The sequence below is a fragment of the Felis catus genome, chromosome E1, assembly GCF_018350175.1.
Source record: "Felis catus isolate Fca126 chromosome E1, F.catus_Fca126_mat1.0, whole genome shotgun sequence".
Lineage (NCBI taxonomy): Eukaryota > Metazoa > Chordata > Mammalia > Carnivora > Felidae > Felis > Felis catus.
In genome coordinates, this window is record NC_058381.1 from 33,353,095 (window position 1) to 33,380,419 (window position 27,325).

Below are 27,325 nucleotides of genomic sequence, written 5' to 3' on the forward strand. Positions count from 1 at the left end.
TTTTATTCCATCAGACTCACCATGTACGCCTAGGAATATGCTTCCCTAAATCAGCATACAGATCTTAAGTTCATATTTTGTCACAACAAATGGGACAGATGTGCTAATTCTATTCTCTTCACTGACGGGAAGTAAGGTTCATAAAAAATAAATACATATGCACAAATAGGGACAGAACAAATATGCTGCTTTTGTATAATCACATTTGAATAATTAACCAACCCGAGCCAGCTTCTGCATAATTCTCTTAACCACTGAAGAAACGAGGAAAGAAACATTTGCCTGGGTTTAAAGAGAAAGGAGGGACCCCACAATATCAGCACTTCCTGCAATGTCGAGATGGGTCATTTAAATCAAGAACAGTAGCAACAACTGACATTTTCATTGGAAAGCTCCTCTGCATCCACAATGTACTTATATTTGATCTTCGGAATAACCCCCTGATATGCATTTGCTCAACACGTGACTCTGGAGAAAAAATCAAATCCTCTGTGGAAACCAGTCGAGATAATGACCTCTAGATGATTATTTGCCACTACTATCAGTCTTCCTATTTGCCTATCAGATCGATTGCTCTCTGCTTGTACCATCTTGGATTGCTGACTTCTGAATCCTGAACGCTGATGTCTTCTCTGGAGCACCTATTTACTTCAATGACCCATGTAGGTTTTCCTTTCTGGTTTTCTGCCCCACCTCAATTGTAACTCTCCACTCTCCTTCAATTTCTATGCATCCAGGTTCTTGCAAGAATCCCATCCTTCATTAGTCTTAGCTCCATGGAACTGGCAGGCTAGAACAACTATCTTAATTACCTTCTGGAAGGATGGGAACTTGTACTTATACATGGGCATCCTTGTAATTTGTTATTTGAATGTAGTTATTGAGGATAAAAAGATCAAGGCTAAGTTTACAGGAGCTGGTGGTTGAAGTGGGGTAGAGGAAAAGAACCCCAGAAGTAAGGAAGGCTGGGACTAGCTCCTGAGGGCTTGACATATAATCCATTTGGATCTTGAAGTTCCTGGAAGTGAAAAAGATAGTGATAGAGAGCAAGGCAATGAGTAAAATGCTAAACCTATAAATTACAAAAGTTACTAGATAAAAACAAAAGGGAAGCTACCAAACATTAAGCTGTAATGGCCAAGAAACTGTGAGTTCCGGTGGAGAGAGCAAGATCTGTAGTTTTAAAACAGCAGAGAGGAGTGCCTGGGTGGCTTAGTAAGTTAAGCCTCTGACTCTTGATTTCTTTTCTTTTTTTTTTTTTAATGTTTATTTATTTTTGAGAGAGACAGAGACAGAATGCGAGTGGGTTAGGGGCAGAGAGAGAGGGAGGCACAGAATTGGAAGCAGGCTCCAGGCTCTGAGCTGTCAGCACAGAGCCTGACATGGGGCTTGAACTCATGAGCCATGAGATCATGACCTGAGCCGAAGTCGGACGCTCAACCGACTGAGCCACCCAGGCGCCCCTGACTCTTGATTTCAACTCAGGTTGTGATCTCAGCGTTCATGAGATCAAGGCCCGCCTGGGGTTCTACACTCACAATATGGAGTCTGCTTGGGACTTTTTCTTTCCTTCTCTCTCTGACCCTCCCTCTCTCGCTCTCTCAAAATAAATAAACTTAAAAAAAAAAACAGCAAAGAGAAGAACCTATAGGCCATGAGGTATGTGGAGTATGAAATTGAAATCATCTTTGATTCATGAAAACTATAAGAAAAAAATATATATATATATGGATTAGGATCGTTCTGAGAGGTGGTTGAGGACATAGGAAAGATTGTTGAATCTTGGACAAAATTATTTGGAATGCTTTGAGAGGATTTAAAGATTAATTGCAAGTATAGTGATATAGGGTTGAGATGTGGTAACCAGTGGGTCTTGGGCTTCTGGAGATGACTGAAACTGACTTGTAGGAGTTCTGAAGAAAGGCAAAGAGGAAGGAAATATTGCATAGTCTTTCACTTTTAGAGAGGAAAACAAAACATCATGACTTCAAAACTCACATTGGCATAGAATGCCTATTCTGAGCAGTTAACAGTGTCAGAACTCAAGTTCAGGAGGATCACTCCACTCTGTGTGAAATAGTAATGACCAGATGGTTGAGGCAGAGAGCTCTCCAGAAGAGCTGTGTAGTCCTCTGGTTCTCAAATTTAAGTGTGCAACACAGTTACCAGAAGGGTTTATTTTCTTAAGTTTTATTTATTTTGAGAGAGAGAAAGAAAGAGAGCATGAGGTGGGGAGAGGCAGAAAGAGAGGGAGAGAGAGAATCCCAATTAGACTCCACACTGCCAGCTCAGAGCCTGATGCCAGGCTCAAACTCATGAACTGTGAGATCATGACCTGAGCTGAAACGAAGAGTCAGAAGTGCAACCGACTAAACCACCTAGGTGCCCCTGGGAGGGCTTATTAAAAATCTAGAGTTCCCAGGGCACCTGGGTGGCTCAGTCAGTTAAGCATCCAACTCTTGATTTTGGATCAGGTCATGATCTCATGGTTGTGAGATCAAGCCCCACATAGGGCTCTGTGCTGGGCATGGAACCTGCTTACTATCTTCTCTCTCTTTCTGCCCTCTCCTGCTCTCACATGCGTGTGTGCTCTCTCTACCCCCCTCCAAAAAATATCGAGTTCTGAACTTCACTTCCAGAGTTTCTGATTCAATAGGTCTGGTAAAGGCTTGAGAATTTGTGGTATTAACTAGTTCCCAGATGCTGCTGCCCTTACCATTCTCCTCTTTGACAAGCAAGAAGCAGACTTATTTTCCTTCAGTGTGGCTGAGGATGGTTGGGTGCTCAAACCATGTTTGAGCATGCAGTGAAGAACATTTAGAAGGTTACACAGAAACTGTTCACTAAGGTAATCTCTAGGGAGTAGGAATGGAGAGCAGGAAGATGGGAAGTAGAAGACAGGTCTTGTAGACTCTTCAAAGACCCTCAAATAATCCCTCCAACTCCAAAGGCATTAGTCACTATGGTAAGTCCCACTCTTTAAAATCCTTATCAGAAGCCCTCATTCTCTGGCTCTCAGCTACAGGCTTCTTCTCTCATTTTGCTGTGTTAAGTCAGGGTCCCAGATGGACATGTAATTTAACCCAGATGTTTCAAATGGAGAGACTTTATTAAAGAGACTCCTTCTAGAAATGTGGGTAGAGTTAAGGGGGTCAAAAGCAGTGGTGAAACACCGAGAGGTAAGAGGTAGTAAAAGCCCTGTAGCTGAAGGGACAGAAGAGAAAAGTGTGGTTGTGGCGCTCTAGTCAAGAGTTAGACCTGGGAACTGTAACCTTTGAGAGTTCCAGCTCCTGCCACAGAAGCAGAAGAAAATAACCTAGGTTCTCTCCCCTCCTGACCTCTGGTATCTGAAAGGTTAACTTCTATTGGTCAAACACAACTGAAAACTAGTCAGCAAGGGAGTGTAGGTGATACATCCACTGGGTCACCCTCCCTTCTTGAGAAGAGTAAGACAACGTTGGGTGGAGAACAGATTTGGGGTGGCAAGCTGAGAAGGACCAGCACAACCACCCTTTGCCCATGAGGCACTCACTCTAGCAGCTCTGTTCTTACCCTCCTTCATTATCTAGAGTAAGCCAGAATCAAGCTCCCGAAAAGCTTATGCTATGAACAAAATGCTTACATTCCGCTATTCTGGCAATTAGCACATTGAGTTTCAGATAAAGTTGTCCATCTCTATTTCTGCCCCCTACCCATCAATTCCAAAACCTTTGAGGGCATTCTCACAAATTCTGCAATACCTACATCTGTAGCAGAAGTTGAGTGAATGTTACTTGCAAGAATAAATTAGTAAACAAACGAAAGCCATGCAAGCTCTCCAATTTTCATCTTTTAGGGCCTTAGTAGCTCATTCATTGTGATTGCTATATAATATGGATGAATATGGGTATCTTGATCCATGATTTTTGCTTGGGTTCCTTCTCACGATTCATTCTTCTACCAATAAGTCTCGATGTTGAGCTTGAAAGATTATCCTTTGTGAATAAAGGAGATTAATAAGCAAGAACCCAAAGATGTTTGTTCAACACAACAGCTGTTTGTAGTATACACTCAATCAGCAAAGAAGACCTTATAACCCTCTGCAAGTTATTAATATCAGCCAGTGTTATCCAGCAGAACTTTCTGCAATGATGGAAAGGTTCTGCACCTGTACTGTCCAATACGGTAGCCATTAGCTACATCTGGCTCCTCAGTGTGTGAAATGTGACTGACTGATGCATCTAAAAAACTGAATCTCTGACTTTATTTAGTTTAAATTAATTTTAATAGCCACATGTGCCAGTGGCTACCATATTAGATGGATCAGATATAGACAAAGCATAACCTGGATAACACTGAATTTCAGATTCTTAATTGCTCAGCAACAGAGAAAATGACGTTATATGATTTGAGTTTAAGTCTGTTTTTGTGTGTGTGTGTGTGTGTGTGTGTGTGTCTTAAAGCAGAGAAGAACAGCTTGTTAAAAGTCAAATGTGCATTAGCTTTACTCCCATGCTGGAGATATGGAGCTGTCTTTAATCTGTGAGTCAAGAGAAATTCACCAAATTGAAGACAGTAACAGTGTCTTCATATTTTTATCTACTTGAGGGCACTCTCTTAATAATTTACTAAAAAAGTCTCTGAGTCTCCATCTAGATTTCTTCTAAATCAGATGAAAATGGATTTAAATCTCAGCTCTGTTAAAATTGTACTCATTTGGCAGATATCTCCACTTTTTCTGCCATGTAAGATAGCAATGCTAATTCCTACCTGTTAGCAATGTTGGGCAAATGGAACGAGACTATGTATGCAAAATGGCTGTCATCTTAGATCTGCAATAAATGTGATTTCTTCTTGTTGGAGTCTATTCTTGGAAAGATCCTAGGAACTTTCTCTAAGATGACGGCCTACCCCAAGGACATTTTCCTGTGACTTTAGGTAAGCTAGTTAATCTTTAGGAATCAGTTTATCTAATATTGATACTACTACTTTTCAAGGATGATTTCTGGATTAGGAATGTTATATGCACAAAGTTCCTTGGATTTAGTATGTGCTCAAAAGTAGCTAGAAAGGTATATCAATATCTTAAAGTAATGACAGTTTCAAGGAAAAATTCAGTGGATAGAGAGAATTAGCCTTGGTTCCAAACCTCCAAGGTATTCCTGCCCTTTTCAGCAAAATACAACAATTTACTTCTGCAAAGTGACTAAAATCAGGCAGGATGTATTTATTGATGCCTCTTTTCATACCTGATTTCTTTCTCTTTTGTAGCTCCCACCTCCTTTCCAAATAGACAAGGAAACCCATTTTTTGACCTTCCACTCTCCCTAAACTCTATTTTAGTTCACAGTTTAGATCAATAGTCTTTTATATGAGAAGCTTTTTATTGAGCTCAAAGTATCTTTGACCAATCCTTTGGACAAAGATTATGTGTGCTTGTGTGTGAGACTAAATGGTAGTGGAGGAAAAGAGAACATAAAGAGGTGTGGGAGGAGAGGAGTTGCTGATGGAAAGTTAGAGCAAAAACCAGGCAACACTAGTAAGAATCCAAAAGAACAGCAGGTTGGATTTTTCCTTATGTTGAAGGGAAGTCTCAACTTCGCATTCATAAATGAAGCTTTTTTAGAGGTGATGCAAACACTCAGAATGTTCACCATAGCTATGGAGTAAACTGTTCTGTAATACTAGAGTACAGACCAAACACATTATAAATCAGTACCACCTAAATATCATTTCACAGATATTTGGGGGAGTCTAATATGTGCCAACTACAACAATAGGCAGGACTATTACAAAGTTTATTTGAACAAACACTTTGCCCTCCAAGGGCTCACAACTAAGTGGAGAAGACCCACACATAGCTAAGGTACTTAACAAAAGTGTGGACCCATTTATTCCACAAGAAAAAAAAAGAGAAAACATGTACTTGTCTCTGAGGAAACAGTGTCTGTGCTCAGTGCTCAGTCTCATGGTAAAAATGCTGGAGACTATATAAACAAGTGTAAAAAAGAAAATAAACACCACTTAGAAGTCTACCTTCCAGAGGAAGTGTATTTGTTTTAACAAAGGACCCCAGACTAGGTGGCTTACACAGCAAATATCTATTTTCTTACAATGCCAGAAGCTGGAAGTCCAAGATTCAGGTATTGGTAGAATTGATTTCTCTTGAGTCCTCTCTGTTTGGCTTGAAGAGGATACCACCTTCTTCCAGTATCTTCACATGGTCTTTCCTCTATGTGTATCTGTGTTTGCTTTTCTTTTTCTTTTCTTTTATTATTTTTTTTAATGTTTATTTATTTGTGACAGAGAGAGCGCGCGCGAGTCAGGGAGGGACAGAGAAAGAGGAAGGCACAGCATCTGAAGCAGACTCCAGGCTCTGAGCTGTTAGCACAGAGCCCAACACGGGGCTTGAACTCACGAACTGTGAATCATGAGCTGAAGTCAGGCGCATAATGAACTGAGCCACCCAGGCACCCCTGCTTCTCTTCTAATTTAAGGATACCAGTCATAGTGGATTAGGGCCCAGTCTTATGCCTTCATTTAACTTTAATTACATCTTTAAGGACCTTACAGTCATTCTGAGGTACCAGGGGTTAGAACATCAACATATGAATTCTGGGAGGACACAATTTAGCCCATAATAGGAACAAATTTTAATATTTTGGTATATTTCTTTCTTTAATATTACATAAATACATATTTAAGGTTATTTTAATGTTTATTTATTTTTGATAGAGAAACATAATGCAAGTGGATTAGGGGCAGAGAGAGAGGGAGACACAGAATCCAAAGCAGGTTCCAGGCTGTCAGCTGTCAGCACAGAACCTGTCGCGGGGCTCGAAATCACAAGCTGTGAGATCATGACCTGGGCCAAAGTTGGACACTCAACCAACTGAGCCACCCAGGCCGCCCCTACATAAATACATACTTAAAGTGCATGTACATGTAAACAAATAGAACTTGGATTAAAATATTTAAAATATCCATCTGTTTTCTTATAATACTCTGGCAATTATTTCCACAAATCTTCAAATAGTCTGAAAATATAATTTTTGATGGCTGCATAATACACTTTTACTTTCACTTATTTGTGTTATTTTCCTATTTAAAATCTAAGTTATAACTGCTTTATCACATTATAAATGCTATAATAAAAGGGTTGGTGTGTAAATCCTTGATTACAACTCTTATTAGGTCAGATTCCAACAAGGAGAATGATGGGATCAAAAGTATGCATACTTCAAGGTTTTTGTTTTAGTTTAAGAACATATTGGCAAATTATTTTCTGGGAAGGACATGCCATTTCACATTCTTACTAGTTGTACATATCAGTGCTGGTTTTAAACGTTTAATTTGGAAATGCAATATGAAAGCACAGCCATGATAACAATACCATCTATGTGGTTTTCAGAGAAGGAATACAATAAATCACCAGGAAAGAGGACAGTTGATGGATTGCCAGAGAGCCGTTACCCTAATGAGTTCACTGAGGTCCAAATACTGAGTCTCAGGATGGCTAAATAATTTGTTAAATATAATATGGATTATAAATGGTTGAGTTAGGATAAGAACCTGGGTCTCTATCTTGTGATGAGATCTCTGCTGATGTACTCATTTCTTGGCCTCAAGACGCAATCTTGACGTCCTACTCCAACCCATTTGAATTTAATATCTACACTTGCTTCCTCCTGTTGCCTTGGATAGGAACTTGTGTCTCAGCTATCCCTCTGTAGAACCTAAATCCCACTCCTACCTAACCTGGCTCTTGTCCCCATAGTGGTTGGTTAAGGTGACTCAGGGGAAGGGATGTTTATACAGACAGTATCATTGCCTATTTGTTGAATGCACTGCATACTCAAGAGAAACAGTTCTAAATGTATATGGACAAAGCCAATGTTTTGCAATTTAACTTAAAAGTGAGAATGAGTGTTTAGAGTAGGTTTTCCTTACCTTACTTACATTATTTGCAACACAAAATTTGTGAAATCATTTGACTCTCTATAAGACAGAAAGACATCCAGACTTCCTGCACTTGCATAAAATCAGGAAATATAATATAAAAAGTAAAATTGAATCTATTTCAGACTAAGGAAGTCAAATATTATTTAATTTGTTTTAAAAGCATTATGTATGCAAATTTCAACCCAATCTCAGAACTCATCAGTCAAAGGTTAAAACAAGTCATGTATTTATATATAAAATTGGAGATATAAATACATAGGCTATTCTGCAGCTAATTTAATTTCATTCATTAATTCATTCAAGTTTTAATCAAATAAGAACATATTTTTAGCACTTGTTATTAAGATGAGTAAGGCATTGTCACTGCCCTGAAATGAGAGATCACTCTTGCTATCATGGGGGTCAAAGAAATTAGGGCAGAGCAAGGTGATAGGAGCAGTAATAGAAATGAGAGAATCATGAGTGATTCATTCCTTCTGGAGCTTTTGGTTGTGAATTCCATAAAGATCAAGATTAATGTCCGTTCTTTTTACAGCTGTATTCCCAGCACCTGGCATAGTGTTCACTCACCAGGTTAAGATAAAACAACTAAATAAGGTAATCAGTGAGGTGCTTGTTCAACAAATGAGATATATGTTTAATAAGTAACAATCACTTGTAATTAGCCACAGTAACTGTCTCACAACATTACCTTTACCCACTGACTACTGAAAGATTTCTTGAAACCTTAGAAAGGTCAGCATCCAACTTTCAGCTTCTGTGTTATTAATTTGATGATCTCTCCTCATAAGGATGCACATTAAAAGTGTATCTACTTGTTGAGGATGTACTGAGGGAACGGAAAATTAGCTTAGATTGCTTCCAAACCTTCCTAAACAACACTAACAGGTTCATATTCTCAACCTATCAAATTCATCCCTACAGTTTCCCTGATTTCCAAGACCCCCTTTGTATCGACCCCATAACCAACCATGATGATGATGATGGTGATGGCAGTCATACCAGCAGGCAGTGTGATACAGATATGAATAACAAATGCAACCTATGAATTAGATAACCATTATTCCCATTTTATAACAGGAAATTAAGCCTTAGAGATGTTCAGAGACTTGCTCCAAAATTAGGGGACACACTGGGATTGAGATGTAAGCAATCTGATGTAAAAATCCTAATGCTTCTCTTATACTAGGAAACACACTGACACATCCATGGCTGAATCTTCACTTTCTAACCACTGACTCTTTCTGTTTGACCTGCTTGGAGTTTTTGTTTGTTTTCTTTCCTTCCATTTTGTTTTGTTTTACAATTTGCTTTAAAGTTATGAGCTTTCAAGTTCACCAGGATTTGACAACCAATTCAATAACTGTATGGCCGGCCACTTTAAGAATTTGTGTTATCTTTCTGACCTTTCTCTGAAATGCAGTTGAATCTTTGGAGGCATTCCTATGCCTCATTTGATGAGGTTTTTTTTTTTTTTTTTTTTTTTTTAAACCATGTTCATCCAGTAAGGAATGGTAGGGCTGGTGGGGGAGGGAGTGGAGAAAAACTAGCTGGCATTCGTGTAGTCATTGCATTGATTCCTTTATTTAAAATTATGTCTTTAATCCTTCTAACAACCTGTAGTAATTTTATTACCCCCACTTTACATGTGAGGATATTAGGGCTAAAGAGTTTAAATAACATGTTCAAGGTCGTAGAATTAATGAGATAAAAGAGAACAGATTCAAGTCGGGTCTACTGGATTGCACATTTGAGGCTCTTTCCCACTTCATTTGCACTAGTGATGAACTCCCTCTCTATGATTGAAACTCCCTCGTGTCATTTCTGTATTTGTCCATTCATTAGAAATTATATTGCACATATCTTGTATTAGGTTAAGTCAGATTACATGGCAGTAATGAATTAACTCAAAAATCTCAGTTGATTAACTCAATGAATCTTTCTTTTTCATGTTACATAGGCAATGTTGTTATGTGAGAGTAGATGCAGAGAATTGATTCACATGATCCCTCAGGGATATTAGCGGTTGGAGATTTCCACCACTGGATATGCCACTAGTCACTATGGCAGAGGAAGAATACTAGAAAGTCTTGAACCTGACATTATATTCTTCAACACACAGTCACATGACTCCTACATGGAAAATGTAGAGGGATGCTTGAAATATTTGTCACTATTACCTTCTCAGCTACAGGTTGTTTATCTGGTAATAAAAAATCTCTCTACTTTCTTCTTCCCATACTCATATCCTTCTAGTACAGAGAACTCAAAAGTCCCAGGGTCTCAGGTAATGCATACCAGCCTTGGCATCAAATTTAGTGATAATTTTTCATGGTCTAGATTCCTATTAGTTACACAGACAGGAAATCTGCAGTCCTCCAGTGCACCACCCGATACAGGGTGCCAAGTAAGCACAGTGACTGATTGAGATTGGAATCATGCATTGCAGCAGACAGGTCCGTTCTGCAACACCACTGGGCAGGTGTTGTAAAGAGGAGCACCCCCAAGGACCGGGGAAGAGTCTGATTCTGCGTTCTGGTGGATACACTCTCATTCATTGTTTTCTGTGATCCCTGTCCGATCTGGGAGATTCTCTGTTGTCTCTTATCCTCCATGCCACATACAAAAATGATTGTTGGGGTAATCTACCCCCCCCCCATCCGCTAGAAGGTTGTGGCCCAAGGTGTGCTAAGTGCTAAACCAAGTGCTAAAGCTCTTGGTTTCTCCATCACTCTAAGATGTATAGGGGACTTCATATTTACTTGATTCCAGTCATTTCTAAATACAAGTAGTACCCCCTACCCCATAACATACAGACATTTTTAGAAACTTGGTCTTCACATTTGTTACATTTCTTTACTTTCTTGACACCAAAACTTCTGTCTCCTGACAGTTAGTTAATGGTGGGTACAATGAGTTTCCCTGAAAGAGTAGGTAGAAAGGACTTTCTTAATATGACCTTTGCCATTAAATATTTAATCAATTGATAAGCTTTTCTGGATATCTTATCCTTAATCTGATATTTCTCCTGTGGTACCTTAATCCATTGAAGGATTGTGACAGCTGTTTTGAAGGTCATGCCCTTCAACTAATCTCTCCTAAAGGGTGGAATTGTCATTCAAATGTGTGTTTTTCAACATTGCCAGGTCATGCATTTCTGGAATTTTTCTATTTGCTTCCATTTCTGTTTGTAATCAGCCAGTTCTTCTGTGGGTTCACCTCTTTCTTCCTGTAATCCCAAACCAAATGCAGAAAATAACCACAAATACACACTACAATCATTTTGTTTTCCATTGCTTCCTACCTCCCCCCCCCACCTCCCCCCCTCCCCCCCCGCCCCGAGCTGTGGTTCATCAGGTGTACCGTCTCCCTTGCCAGTTACTGGAGAGCACAGTTTTATCCAATGTCTGGCCATTGCAGAGCACAGATTGCTATTACTCCAGCCTGTTTTCTTAGTGTCCTTGCCCTTTATCATTTTTAGTTTTTCAGTGACCACATCACACCACTGGTACTAATTTCATCATTAATTAGGACAGGCTAGATATACTGCATTCCCAATTAACCTCTAAATGCCAGTGCCTTTACACAACAAGTGTTTGTTTCCTTTACATGCTGCATATCCAACACAATTTGGCAGAGGGCATGCTCCATGTAGTCTCTCAGGAATCCAAATCGAGTGAAGTCTGCAATCCAACCTGTCACTGCTACCGGAGAAGAGCAACCTGGAGAATTCACATGGCTCTTCTGTGCTTTGGCCTGGAAGTAATTTATGTCACGTTAGCTCAGACCAAGTTATATATGGATCTAAGTGCACAAGTGCTGGAAAACAGACACCTGAAATATTTGGTGAGCATTTCTGTTTCTGCTGTGTGTGACTTCTTCTAAAAATCCAACATCAGGTCTATTACTCGAAGGCCTTGCTTCAGAATCATTTTAGTGTCCACAAGGAAAACAATAAAGACTCTTTTTTTTCCACTCCCACTCCACACACGGAACATCTTCTCATGCAACCTGAAAGTTTGCTTGAAATTCTATATGAAAATGGACTTGATTCCTCTTGCAGTGAAAAATGTCTCAATAAAAATGAATGGTCGTGCCTATACTGTAACTGTAGTTTAGGTCCATTTGACTAAAGCTTGAGTACATCCTTAGACATTTTGAAGAATTTCTTCCTTTTAAAGCTGCTATATTTACTGACATTTCTACCTCCTGGGAATCTAGTTCTCTTGTTTATTAGAGCTGCTAAAATGAAAGTTTGCCACCTGATTAATTTTAATAGTTTAGCCAGAAACCTGTGGATAATGTATATTGGCTGCCAAGCTTGAGATAAATTCTGTTGGCTCTGTTGCAAAGATTTTGGCAGAAATAAAGTCTGCCCTTTGCAAGAAAGAAGCACAGAGGAGCTGGAGGGATGGAATTTCAAAAGCAAGTATGAAGCAAAGGACTGTTTTGTCTTTCTTTGTGACTTCCCACTGCTGCCAGGATCTGATAAACCCATTCAGCAATTCTTTTTTAGACCTCATATGTTTTATTTTAGCATTACAGTTAAGGAAGAGATGTAAGCCTTTTGTGTATAGCTGGACCCAATTCAAAACAAAAAGACTTCAGAGGTGGCTTGGTGAAGCCAGCTGCAGGTTGTTGTGATTTTTAAAGAGATTTGGACAACTAAAAAGTATCTTAAGGCACCAGGAGTTTACAGTGGGAGATTTGTATTGGAAGAGATCTCACTGTTGTGTGATTTATTCACATCTTAGTGTTTTTTGTTTTGTTTTGTTCTTTGTTTTTCCAATGTTGGTTCTTCCTCAAGACCAGCTACATAATTTGCAGGACTCAGAGCAAAATAAAAATGCTGATCCCCCTTATTCAAAAATCAAGGGAAAACTGTCATGAGAAGTATTAAAATATAAAGCTTTTCCTTTCCTTTGTGGGGTGTTTTTTTTTTTTTTTTGCTTTTTAAATTTGCATTTAATTCTAAGCAAAGGAAAGTTACAATTTTAAATTATTAGCATGGATCTTACCATCCATCTTTATATTGTGAAATGCCACTTTTAAATGCAAATATCAGAACGTTTAACTTGTATGCTGAATCACTGAAATTGCACAATTCTTATTTGTGGCTTATCCCCAGAGAGTGCCTGGAACTGGCAAAAATGAAAATTACCCAGACGGAGAAAGTCTGGGATGACGGATAGGGAATGTTCTCAGGCATGGAGCAATCCAGGGAAGCACCCCCGAGGCATGGGGATATTTGTGGGGTGATGCAGGTTCTCCCAAGCACCCAGCCTCTCCCAGATGATAGAGCCTCGCTCTGTGCACAGTCACTCTGCCTAACAGCTGCCTGAACTACTCACCATGCACTGGCCAGGACAGCATCTTGAGAAATTGAGCCAGGTATCTCCCCTTCCCACAGGCTCACCTCCCTGGTCTGATGTATGGGCAACCCCCAAGGGTATTGTAGCCTGCATAGCTGGATGCCCTTGGTACCTAGATTGGGCAGAGCTAAGACACTCTCCACTTATTTACCTCTGAGCTATTGGAATAGGGACAGTAACCACTAAGCTCGGCCCCTGCCCCTAGAAGCCATGGGACATCTGTGTCTAACTCCAAAACGCTATCTATGCCAGGGCCAGAATGCAAGGAAACCATCGTGGGGAAGGAGAAGTCAGGCAGAGAAGGGCACAAAGATAGGGGAGCTGAGAATTTGTCCTGAAGAGACAGTTGGAGACAGTACCAAGTGAGCTGAGAGGGTCAGGCTCGTGTTCCATTATTCCATTGGGCTCTGTTTATAAAAATAATTTCAAGACAGCAGTCACAGAACACTAAACTCTAAGCATAGTTAGTGCTGTGGCCGGGCAATTCTGTGCATCTGCAGTAGACACCCGCAAAGCCAACACTGTCCTTCCTTCTTTAGGAGGTGGTCTTCCTGCCATCACTCAGCAGTGCTAGAGTGGTGACCGATGACTGAGGTTGTGATATGATGGATGTCAGAATCTGGACATGAAGAGAGGTCTCTGAACAAATGGTCTTTAAGAAAATCTGCTCTAGGAAAGTAACACACTCTATACATCATCAGATAAAGGAGAGAATATAACTTTTCCTGCTTATTTAAAATTATATTTGTTCACTTCTGTGCTGTATTTAGGGTAGGTGAGTTTATTCTGAAATAAAATTTAACTCAAGGTTGATTTCTTACTCATGGTATATACTTACTAGGAGTAAGCAGGGAGCTTTGATCCACACTGTACTCAGGGATCCAGGCTGGCAGAGGCCCTACCTTTTTGTGGCTGTGCCCTCTGGAATCCAGGGCCTCTGACGTCACTGTGGTAGAAGAGAGCAGAGAAGGTTTGGGTACCGTGGTTAGAATGATTCAACCCAGAGGTGAGAAGGCCACTTCTGTTTACAGGGAATTAGCTAGAACTAGTATTAATACACTAGCTTCATATGACTAAAAGAGGCCTGAAAAATGTGGAGAGGTACATATTTGGTGAAGAGAAGTTGCCTCTGCCATGATTTTCATAGCATTATATGTTATGTAATTTCAGGGGTGATGCACTGATTGTGTTCATGACTGGGAGTTAGACCCCGCTCTCTCTTGGTCAATTTCTTTTCCCTGACAGTTGTGACTATAGAAAGAACTAACTATACTGAGCCAAAGTCTCTTCAATGTGAAATACAGATAATAGGGTCCAGGTCACAATATAATTATAGATGTCTATGAAAGCCTGTGTAAATCATCCCATGCTATTCAAATAATGAAATGCTATTGTAAATCAGACTGAAAGGAAACCAAAGAGATACATTCATCTTGTCCTAAGCATCAAAATTCTCAAAAGGATATTTAATATATTATTTCTTAGAGGCACTGAGAGAGAAGAAGTAAATTAGACACTGTATTAGTCATCGATTATTACATACAAAATTACTCCAAAAGCTAGTAGCTTAAGCCAACACAATTTATCATCTCATAGTTTCTGTAGGTCAGGCATGCAGTCATAGCTTAGCTGTGCCTTCCGGTTCAACGTCTCTCATGAGGCTACAATAAAATATTGGCTAGAACTGTAGTTGTCTCAAGGCTCAACTGGGGAAGGATTTGTTTCCAAGCTCACTCATGTGGTCATTGGCAGAATTCACCTCTTCTTAGGCGACTAGACTGAGGGTCTCAGTTCTTAGGGCCATTCATATCATGGTACGTTTCTCCATCAGAATGAGTAAAGGAGAAGTTCCAGACAGCAAGCCAACTAGACAGACAGAAAGAAAGAAAAAGAGAAGAGTCAAGAATGAAGTCACAAGTCTTTTTAAACATTATCTGTGTGACATCCTATCACAGTTGCCATTCTTTAGAGCAAGTCAATTCTATTCCAATATTTATTTTTCTTTTAATGTTTCTTTATTTTTAAGAGAGAGAGTCAGAGCATGAGCTGGGGAAAGGCAGAGAGAGACAGAGACACAGAATCCAAAGCAGGTTCCAGGCTCTGAGCTGTCAGCACAGAGCCCAGCACCGGGCTCCAACCCGTGAACTGCGAGATCATGACCTGAGCCATAGTTGGATGTTGAGCCTACTGAGCCACCCAGGAGCCCCAGTTTTCTTCCATTCTTTAAAAACAAGCCCATACTCAAGGAGAGGGGATTATGCAAAAATGTAAATATCAAGAGACTGGGATCATTGGGAGATATTTTAGAAGCTACTTACCACAGAGATTTTGGTCTACCTTTTCCTTGTTTATAAGAAAGAAAAGAGCTTGAAAACATCCCCTCCAACCCCATCTATCACTGTCTTTGTGTAGTTCTGACTCACTTAAGCTCAGCTATTACAACCTCCCTCTTAACTAATGTGTGTGGCCGATTTCCACCTTCTCCTATCACCTTCCTGTATTTACATGTTCAGAAGAATCCTTCCAGAAGTATACATTTATAAAATTATTCTACTCAAAATTATAATATGTACAGGTATTCTAAATGTATTGCAAAGCAGTTTCTATATACTAGAGACTTTGCCACCTCCATTTTCTTAGCAATTATCATTTTTTCTTTGTAAATGAGTAATAAAGATAGGATTTATTTTTTCCACACACACACACACACACACACACACACACACACACACACACACACACACATATATTAATTCCAATGTACTTAACACACAGTGTTATATTCATTTCAGGTGTACAATATAGTGATTCAATAATTCTATTACTCAGTGCTCTTCAAGATAAGTGTACTCTTTAATCCCCTTCACCTATTTCATCATCGCCACACCCACCTTTCCTATGGTAATCATCTGTTTGTTCTCTATAGGTTTTTGGTTTGTCTCTTTTTTTGTTCCTATGTTCATTTGTTTCGTTTCTTAAATTCCACATGTGAATGAAATCATGGTATTTGTCTTTCTCTGACTGACTTATTTTCTTTAGCATTGTACTCTCTAGCTCCATCCGTGTTGCTGCAAATGGCAAAATTTCATTTCTTTTTATAGCTGAATAATATTCTATGGTATATATACATCACATCTTCTTTATTCATCTATCAATGAACACTTAGGTTGCTTCCATATTGTGGCTATACTGCAATGAGTTTTTAGGGGAGCATATTTCTTCTTGAATTAGTGTTTTTTATTTCTTTGGATAAAAATACAGTAGTTCTATCATTGGACTGTAGGATAGTTCTATTTTTAATTTTTTTGAGGAACCTCCATACTGTCTTCCACAGTGGCTGCACCAGTTTGCATTTCTACCAACAGTGCATGAGGGTTCCTATTTCTCCACATCCTCACCACCACTTGTTGTTTCTGTGGTTTTGATTTTAGCCATTCTGACAGGTGTGAGGTGATATCGCATTGCAGTGTTGATTTGCATTTCCCCGATGATGAGTGATGTTGAGTATCTTTTCCTGTTTCGGCCATGTGGATGTCTTCTTTGGAGAAATGTCTGTTTATGTTTTCTGCCCATTTATAATTGGATTATTTGTTTTTGAGGGTTGAATTTTATAAGTTCCTTCTATATTCTGGATACTAATCCTTTATTGGATATGTCATTTGCAAATATTTTCTCTTGTTTAGTAGGTTTTCTTTTAGTTTTGTTGGTTTTTTCACTGTGCAGAAGCTTTTTGTTTTGATATAGTCCCAGTAGTTTATTTTTGCTTTAGTTTCCCTTGCCTCAGGAGACATATCTAGGAAGATGTTGTTATGGCCAATGTTAGAGAAATTACTGCCTGTGCTCTCTTCTAGGATTTTATGGTTCCAGGTTTCACATTTAGGTCCTTAATCCATTTTTGGTTTGTTTTTGTGTATGATGTAAGAAAGTGGTCCAGTTACATTCCTTTACATGTAGCTGTCCAGTTTTCCCAACATCCTTTGTTGAAGAGACTTTTTCCCATTGCATATTCTTGCCTCCTCTGTCAAAGATTAATTGACCATATAATTGTGGTTTATTTCTGAGCCTTCTATTCTACTCCATTGATCTATGTGTTTATTTTTGTGCCAGTACCATGCTGTTTTGATTACCTGCTTGCAGTCTGGAACTGTGATATTTCCAGCTTTGTTTTTCTTTTTCAAGATCGCTTTGGCTATTTGGGGTCTTTTGTGGTTACATACAAATTTTAGGATTATTTTTCTAGGTCTGTCAAAAAATTCTATTGGTATCTTGATAGGGATTGTATGAAATCTGAAGATTACTTTGGGTAGTATAGACATTTAACAATATTTTTCTTCCAATCTAGCAGCACGGAATGTCTGCATTTGTTTGTGTTGTCTTGAATTTCTTTCATCAGTGTTTTATAGTTTTCAGAATACAGGTTTCACCTCTTTGGTTAAGTTTATTCCTAGGTAGTTTATTATTTTTGGTGCAATTTAAAATGGGATTGTTTTCTTAATTTCTCTTTCTGCTGCTTCATTATTAGGGTATATAAATGCAACATATTTCTCTACATTGATTTTGTATACTGTGACCTTCCTGAATTCATTTATCAGTTTTAGTAGTTTTTCGGTAGTTTTTAGGGTTTTCTATATATAGTACATAGTATCATGTCATCTGCTAATAGTAAATCTTTTACTACTTCCTTATCAATTTGGATGCCTTTTTTTCCCCTTTTTCTTGTTTTTGGCAGGACTTCCAGTACAATGTTGAATAAAAGTAGTGAGTGTGGGTATCATTATCTTGTTCCTGACCTTAGGGGAAAAGCTCTCAGTTTTTCACCATTGAGCATGATGTTAGCTCTGTGTTTTTGTATAAGTCCTTTGTTATATTAAGGTATGTTCCCTCTAAATCTACTTTGTTGAGGGTTTTTATCATGAATAGATGTACTTTGTCAAATGCTTTTGTCGCATTTATTTAAGTGATGTGTTCTTTATCCTTTCTCTTATTGATGTGCTCTATCACATTTATTGATTTGCAATATTGAACCATGCTTGCGTCCCAGGAATAAATCCCACTTGATCGTGTTGAATGACTTTTTAATGTATTGTTAGATTTTGTTTGCTAATATTTTGTTGGGGATTTTGGCATCTATGCTCATTAGACACATTGGCCCATAGTTTTCTCTTTTGTTGTATCTCTCTGGTTTTGGAATCGGGGTAATGCAGACCTCATAGAATAAATATGGAAGTTTTCCTTCCTCTTCTATTTTTTAGAAAATATTGAGAGGAATGGGTACTAACTCTTATTTAAATGTTTGGTAGAATTCACCACCTATGAAGCCTTTGGGTCCGGACTTTTGTTTCTGGGAAGTTTTTTGATTACTGATTCAATTTCATTGCTGGTTGTTGGTCTGTTCAAATTTTCTATTTCTTCCTGCTTCAGTTTTTGTAGATTATATGTTTGTAAGGATATATCCATTTCTTCTAGGCTGTCCGATATTGGTATATAATTTTTCATAATATTCTCCTTCGTATTTCTTAAAATCCTTTGTATTTCTGTGGTGTCAGTGGTTTTTCTCCTCTTTTGTTTCTGAGTTTCTTAATGTGTGTCCCCTCTTTCTCTCTTTTATGAGTCTTGCTAGAGGTTTGTCAACTTTCTTGACCTTTACAAGCTCCTGGATTCATCGATCTGCTCTATTGTTTTGTTTTTTAGTTTCTATATCATTTCTGCTCTAATTGTTATTATTTCCTTCCTTCTGTTTCATTTGGGTTTTACTTGTTGCTTTTCATTTTTTCTAGCTCCTTTAGGTGTAAGGTTAGGCTGTTTATTTGATTTTTTCTTGCTTCTTGAGGTAGGCGTGTATTGCTGGAAACTTCCCTATTAGAACTGTTTTTGCTGTATCCCAAAGATTTTGGATAGTTTTGTTTTCATTTTCATTTGTCTCTATGTCTAGAATGTTATTATCTGTGCTCTTTCCAGATTTTTTCTTGTGATTATAGTTTCATTGCATTGTGATCAGAAAAGATGGTATAACTTCGATCTTCCTGAAATTGTTGAGACTTGTTTCATAACCTAATATGTAATCTATCCTGGAGAACATTCTATGTGCACTTGAATGTGTATTCTGATATAATAGGATGGAATATTCTGAATATATCTGTTAAATCTATCTGGCCCAGTGTGTCATTCAGTGTGTTTCCTTGTTGATTTTCTCTTTGGGTGATCTATCCATTGATATAAGTGGAGTGTTAAAGTCCCCTACTATTATTGTATTACTAGTGACCAGTTCCTTTATGTTTTTCATGCACTGTTTTATGTATTTGAATGTTCCCATGCTGGGTGCATAAATATTTACAACCATTATGTCTTATTGTTGGATTGTCCCCTTAATGATTTATACTGTCCTTCTTTGTCTCTTGTTAGTCTTTGGTTTAAAGTTAATTTATGGGGCGCCTGGGTGGCGCAGTCGGTTGAGCGTCCGACTTCAGCCAGGTCACGATCTCGCGGCCCGTGAGTTCGAGCCCCGCGTAGGGCTCTGGGCTGATGGCTCAGAGCCTGGAGCCTGTTTCCGATTCTGTGTCTCCCTCTCTCTCTGCCCCTCCCCCGTTCATGCTCTGTCTCTCTCTGTCCCAAAGATAAATAAACGTTGAAAAAAAAAAAAGTTTATTTTGTCTGATAGAAGTATTGTTATCCTGGGGCTTTCTTTTCACATCTACTTGCATGATAAATATTTCCCCATCCCCTCACTTTCGATCTGCATTTGTCTTTAGATCTGAAGTGAGTCTCTTGTAGGCAGCATATAGATGGGTCATATATTTTTGTACTCTATTCTATCACCCTATGTCTTTTGATTGGAGCATTTACTGCATTTATATTCAAAGTGATTATTGATAGGTATGTACCTATTGCCATTTTGTTATTTGTTTTGTGTTTGTTTTTGTGGATCATCTCTGTTTCTTTCTTCCCTTGCTCTCTTCTTTCACCAGAAGTTAGCTCTCTTTAGTGATATACTTGATTCCTTTCTCTTTATTTTTTACATATCTGTTACTGGTTTTTGATCTGCAGTTACCATTATGTTTGTATATAACATCTTCCGCATGTAGCAATCTATCTTAAATCGATGGTCGTTTAAGTTTAAACTCATTCTTTACTCCTTTCCCCCCACATTTTAGGTATATGGTGTCATACTCTACTTCCTTTTATTTTGTGGTTCTTTTGAAATGCAGATAAGGATTTTGAATTCTCTATTAAGTATCTCTGAAAAGACCATTCTTTCAATTCAGATAGATTGAGAATAAGAGTTTTCTTCTATTCTTATACTAAGTCCCTCTATTCCATGTACATTTACTAGAACAGCAGTTAGGTAAATGTTGATGGAGTTGTACTAAAAACTGAGCTAATTAGGAATCTAAAGATAAACTTAGGCAGAGTTCTCTTTAGCATGATATTGTAACATATCAAAAAGGTTGGATTTTTGTTGTTGTTTATTTGTTTGCTATATTCAAAGAGAATTTTTAAAAAATAGTATTGCCTGATAAACTTTACCTATGTTAGATCTCATATCTACTACTATACCAACATTATTACAACTAACTGATAATCTCTTGCATGACTATCATTTGATATAGAATATGTTATAGCTTATGTATACCTTTGACATATATCATCTCATTACATCACAATACAAGTCACATAAAGATTAGCAGGAGATATGCTTAAGTATCTTACCATCAACCTATCTGACTACCTCTTTGAGACATTTTTTTTTCTTAATCTGAAAAGATCAAATGACTGAAAAACAGATTTTTTCTGTATTTATCTAATATGCCAGTTCAGTTTTTGTTTACTTCTAGAAAGAAATTTTTTAATGAAGTCAAAAGCAATTCTGTAATTCTAAAAAATTTAAAAGTAGGGCAGATTCTTATAATACTATGAAAATTATAAAGTAACAAATTAAAAATTGTTGGAGAGTATGATAATAGTAACACAAGGACTAAGAGGAGATGGAGATATACTGTTTTAAGAATGTTATAATATAAATGGAGTGGTACAATAATATTTGTAAAATGTAGAGCAACAGGAACAAAGACATCAGAGAGTTATGATTAATAGCATGTAATAGAGAAAAAAGTCAAAGGAAGAAAAGGAGTAAAAAAAAAAGAACACACAGTGTATAACAAACACATGGTGGCAGATTCAAATCCAACCATAAGAAAAATTGTTTTAAAAATAAACAGACTACACATTCCAGTTAAAAGGCAGAGATTGGAATTTAAGTAAAGAAAGACCCTTATATATGGAATCTCTCTCTTTCCCCAACCCCATTTCTCTCTAACATACACATACACACACATATGTACATATGTGTATATATTTTACACGTACATATGGATAAATTTAAAAGAAACTATAATATAAACACTAATCAGAAAGAAAGCTGGAGTCTATACATTAATATTAGACAAATTAGACTTCAGAACAAGAAATGCAACCAAGGATAAGGAAGGACATCTCAAAAAAATAAAGGAATAAATTCTTCAAGAGGATATAAAAAAAATCTAAATTTATGTTCATACAATAGCAGAGGTACAAAATATATGAAAGAAAAATTAATGAACTGGAGAAATATAAGGAACCATAATTGTAATTGCATATTCTAACACTCCTCTCAGTAATTAACAGAGTCTTGTAATTACCATTTTAGAACATTCCACCCAACAGTTGCAGAACACACCTTTTAAAAGGTACACACCTTTTGGGGGCACCTGGGTGGCTCAGTCTGTTGAGCATCCAGCTTTGGCTCAGGTCATGAGTTCATGGTTCTTCAATTTGACCCCACATTGGGCTTGCTGCTGTCAGCACAAAGCCAGCTTTGGATCCTCTGTCCCATGTTCTCTGCCCCTCCCCTGTTTGCGCTCTCTCAAAAATATATAAACATTAAAAACAAAATTTACATACCTTTTAAAGCATACATAGAAACTCATAAAAATAGAATCTATTTGGGGCCATTAAAAGTTTTAAATAAATTTAAGACAGTTGAAATGATACAAAGTATATCCCTTGACTATAATCATATGAAACTAGAAATTGATAACAGAATATCAGAAAAAAACCCAAAATATTGGAAGTTAAAATTTGTATAAGTAATCCATAGATAAAATAATCACAAAGGAAACTAGAAAAGATCCTGAATTGACAGAAAATGAGAATAAAATATTAAATGTGTGGAATAAGCTAAAGCACTGTTTACAGGGAAATATATAATATTAATTGCATATATTAGAAAAGAAGTGTTTCAAGTAAATGACCTCAGGCTCCACTTTAGGAAACCAAGGGAAAATGATCATATAAACCCCAAAGCATAGAGAAGGAAGGAAGTTAATAAAGATAAGAGCAGAAAGTAATAAAGTGAAGAACTACACAGCAATAGAGATATAAATGAAACTAAAAACTGGTTCTTTGAATAAAAGTCAATAAAATTTATCATCGTTTAGCCATACTTACAAAGAAACTTTAAAAAGGTGACACAAATTAAAAATATTAGGAATAAAAGAGACATTACCACAAATCCTACAGACATTAAGAGATCAAGAAATATCAAAACTCTTTATGGCAATACATTTGAAAACTTAGATAAAATGGACATATTCCTTTAAAGACACTAACTCTAGAAAAAATAAATTGGCTGAATAAACTTATATCCATTAAAGAAATTAAATTCAAAGTTAAAATTCTTCCCACCAAGAAAATTCCAGTCTGAAATGGTTTTAATAGTGAATTCTATTAAACATTTAAGGAGAAGTAATACTAATTCTTCACAAACTGTAGAGGAATGCCTGGGTGGCTCAGTTGGTTGAGAATCTGACTCTTGATTTCAGCTCAGGTCATTATCCCAGGGTCGTGGGGTGGAGCCCTTCACCAGGCTCCACACTGAGCATGGAAGCTGCTTAAGATTCTCTCTTTCTCTCCCTCCACCCCTCTCCCCCAACTCTCTCTAAATGAAGAAAAATAAAAGAAGAAGAAAGAAAGAAAAGAAAGAAAGAAAACAGAAGAATAAACCCTTCCAACTCATTTTATGAAGGCAGGATTGCCCTGATATCAAAATCAGCAAAGAAATAATAGTACTTTATGTCTCACTTTCTCTATGAACCATTCTCTGCATCCCACTTCACTCTGATTCCATGTGATCCTTAGCATGTAACTCTACCACTGTATTTATCAAATGTACTTATTTACTTGCCTGTCTCACTTAATAAACTAAAATCAAACTTTAAAGTAATCACCATATCTCACTCTTATGGACTGAATGTTTGTAACCTCTGAAAATTCATATGTTGAAACCTAACCCCCAATGTGATGACATTTGGAGGAGGCAATTCAGTCAGGAGGATTGACTTATGAAAGGGATTAATGCTCCTGTAAAAGAGACCCTGGAAATCTCCCTTATCCATTCTGCCACGTGAGGACAGAGTGAGAAGATAGCCATCTATGACCAGGAGGTGGGTTTTCACTAGATACTGAATCTGCTGCCATTTTGATCTTGAACTTCTCAGCCCTTAGAACTGTGAAAAATAAGTTTCTGTTGGTTATAAGACACCTAGTGTGCAGTATTTCATTATAGCAGCCTGAACTATGACACTTGCTCATGTTTGTATCCTTAGCATCTAATACACAATGCAGGTTTGAATTATCCAATAAATGGATCAAGGATATGCCAGTACTTAGAGGTAGGAAATTCCATTTTCATTGAATTGTAATACTATGTCAACTTCACCTTTGATCTACTAGCTTTTCCGAAAATCCACTGGGTTTCTCCAAAATTTCCTAATTAGTTGAAAGTTTTGAGGAGTTAGTATCTAAATTTTCTAATCAGTGTCCACTGTCTAATAGATGCTTTGTTTTCAAAATCTAATAAAATATTCTCTCCACTCTGAGAAAGAAGAACATGATTACTTATAGTTTCATGTGCAGCAACTTTATTATTTTCTTGTATAGCTTCACCTACATCAAGATCCTTCTGGGAATAATGCTCAAATTCATTTTCTCCCTGTTCTCACTATATCCTTCCAGATATAGATTCAAGTCTATTAAAATCAATCTGCTTTGTCACTCTTATGCTGTGATTCAACATGTGCCAGCTAGTAGTTTCAAAAGTACTGGGGAAACACATAAGACCTCCCCATTCTCCTTTTTGTCCCTGCAGGATTCTCACAAGTGAGCTGGCTTTGTGCAGTGCAGGCCAACAGTCTCATTTGGAGTTGAATACTTCATTATGGAAAGATTCAAGTTCCCCAAAATTGTACTTGGGTGCAATATAATTTAAATGGAAAATCCCTGTGGCTGCTTTAAAGTAAGGGAGCATCAAGTGTATGTCAAAAAGACATGGGTTTCTCACACAACAAATGCAATATGTAAATCAGCAGAGATAAAAGGATCAGTTACTAAGACTTGAAATATCAGATTTAAGTAGTTTTCATTGATTCACTCAAAGACAAAACATTGCTTCCTTTTTTATTCCCTGGAAAATAAAGTGGCCTTTTTATATCCATCTTTATCTTTCGTATGTGACATTTTAATAAATGTTTGAATGTTAATTCAATAGTCATTCAATATCCAGTCTATGCCAAACACCCTGCCACACATAAGTGTGTGTGTGTGTGTGTGTGTGTGTGTGTGTGTGTGTATATATATATATATATATATATATATATATATATATCTCACATGATTTTTGCCATAGTGGAATTTATTGTCTGGGTTTTGACCTATATTGAGCATTATTGACTCAATATAAATAAAAAAGGTAGCAGAATATGCTGTCACACAATTTCTGAAACAATGGACAAAAGACAAAGCTCTAAAATAGTAAATAAGAAATAACACTGCTATAGCAGTTTTGCCATAAAATGGTGAAGTCCTAGAAATTCCTTGTATTAGAGTAGTAACAGCAATAGTAAAATAGTCATTACAAAGATAGGAGTAGTACTAGCAATAGCAGAAGGAGCAACCCCTTCCATGTCTTCACCAATTACCCGATAATAGACCTCTGACAAGGACTTCTTGTGAATCAACACATTTGATTTTCATGGTAACACTAACAGGTAGATAAGACTATTCTCCCCAGGTTACAGCTGGGGACACTGAGTGTTACAGAGTACCGGGGCTTCCCACAGTTCCATAGCTAGCACCTCATCAAACTGGATTCGAGAATCGAAGCCTGAGATTTCCAAAACCCATCCACCCCAAATGGAATTTAGAAATAGGCAGAACTGACTTAAACTCAGTTTTTATCACTTCCTACTCAGTGACTTTGAAAGTTAGTCTGGGGGTTAGAAATGTTTTTCTGCAAAGGGCCAGATAATAAATATTTTAGGCTTTGTGGGCAATGTAACCTTGGTTGCCCTCTGCTATTGTAAACTGAAAAATTCTGCTATTGTAAACTGAAACCAGCCATAGACAATAAGTATAATTTTAGTTCCCCAAACAGCAAACCTTTGACTTACATAATCACTCTGAGCATCATTCCTTTTGTGTGTAAAATGGAGATGATCCTACCTTTTTGGGATGTTGTAATTGTCTTAAATAAACATATAAAGGATGCAGTATGACAAATATTAGGTGTTTAATAATGGCAGTTAATATTTTTTATTGTTTAACTGTTTCTCTTTCTTCTAAGCCACAAAAAAGAAGATAATAGGTATATTCCATCCCTTCAGTAAAGAGTTCACCCAAAACAAAAAAATCCTTTTAAAAGTATAATACTGAGGGTATCTGTATGTCATATGCTGTTATGCAGAGATATATTAATTTATTCAACTTTGTAAAGAACTTGCTATGCATGGAATCTATTAGGTGCTAGAAATACAAATATCAGATAAATATTTTTACCAAAAATAGTAATTGTATTAAGGAAGATTACTTGTGTGCAAATAACTACCCAAAGTTGGAGGATATATTTTATATTAATAACACTATAATAAAATTGATATAAGCAAATTGATATATATTATAAATATAATAAAATTGATTTTCTTATCTCATATTTCTATTATTATAAGCCTATAATTTTGTTGAGACCTGGGATGAGTTGTTCCCTCTACACTCTCAGTATTTACTTTGGATCTTTACTCGTAGCTGTTAAGTGTTGATATGGGAAGGAACAACGAATGGCAAAATGTTAAGATATATGCAATCATAATATAAAGAGACAACTTCCAGCTGGAATGATCCGAGAAAATTTTAATTATCCTAATACTGGCTATTGTGAATAATGCTAAGAATATGAGTGTATATTTATCTTGTTAAAATCCTGTTTTCATTTCCTTTGAGTGTATACCTAGTAGTGGAATTGTGGAATCATATGGTAGATCTATTTTTAATGTTTTGAGGAACCTCCATATTATTTTCCATAATCGCTGGACTAATTTACATTCCCACCAACAGTGTATAAAGGTTCATTTTTGTTTTTCACATCTTTGTCAGAACCTGTTGTTTCTTGTCTTCTTGCTGATAGCCATTCTAACAAGTGTGAGGTGATAGCGTATTGTGGTTCTGATTTGCATTTCCCTGATGACTCGTGATGTTGAGCATCTTTTCAAGTGCCTGTTTTATAGACATCTAATGCACAATATAATGAATGTAGCCAATAATACTGTACTTTAATGATGTGATCAATATTGCTTCAATGGCAACATATTACAACATATAAATGTCCCAAAGTAACATGCTGTCCACCTTAAATTCACAAATCGTAACAGGACAAGTTTATCAAATAAGAAAAGTAAATTTAAAAAAATCACCCACTGTCATTAAGCATCAGTTGTATGCTTGATGGAGAAGGTGGCTTATAACATAAAAGTTAAGAGCAAGGAATTTGAGAGATATTGGCCTGCACAGCAACCTTCTAATTGTGAACATGGGTAAAAATAACCTCTTTCTGCCTTATTTTCCTCTACCATAAATAGAGAAAATTATACCCACGTCACAAAGCTGCTGTGAGAGTTGCAAAATATAATTGATCAGAAGATTTCATA

General features: G+C 37.2%; 2 long non-coding RNA genes across 3 annotated transcripts in view; one reads left to right on the plus strand and one right to left on the minus strand.

Moving 5' to 3' along the window:
* LOC123381955 overlaps positions 1-27,325 on the plus strand; it is a 198,072-nt gene that overhangs the window by 137,599 nt on the left and 33,148 nt on the right. The gene's annotated exons all lie outside the window — the stretch shown is intronic.
* Positions 11,300-15,181, minus strand: LOC123381956. Its single transcript, XR_006589612.1, has 3 exons — positions 15,073-15,181; positions 14,152-14,259; positions 11,300-11,697 (listed from the first exon to the last, which is right to left on the minus strand). It is a non-coding gene; the product is annotated as an uncharacterized LOC123381956 (long non-coding RNA).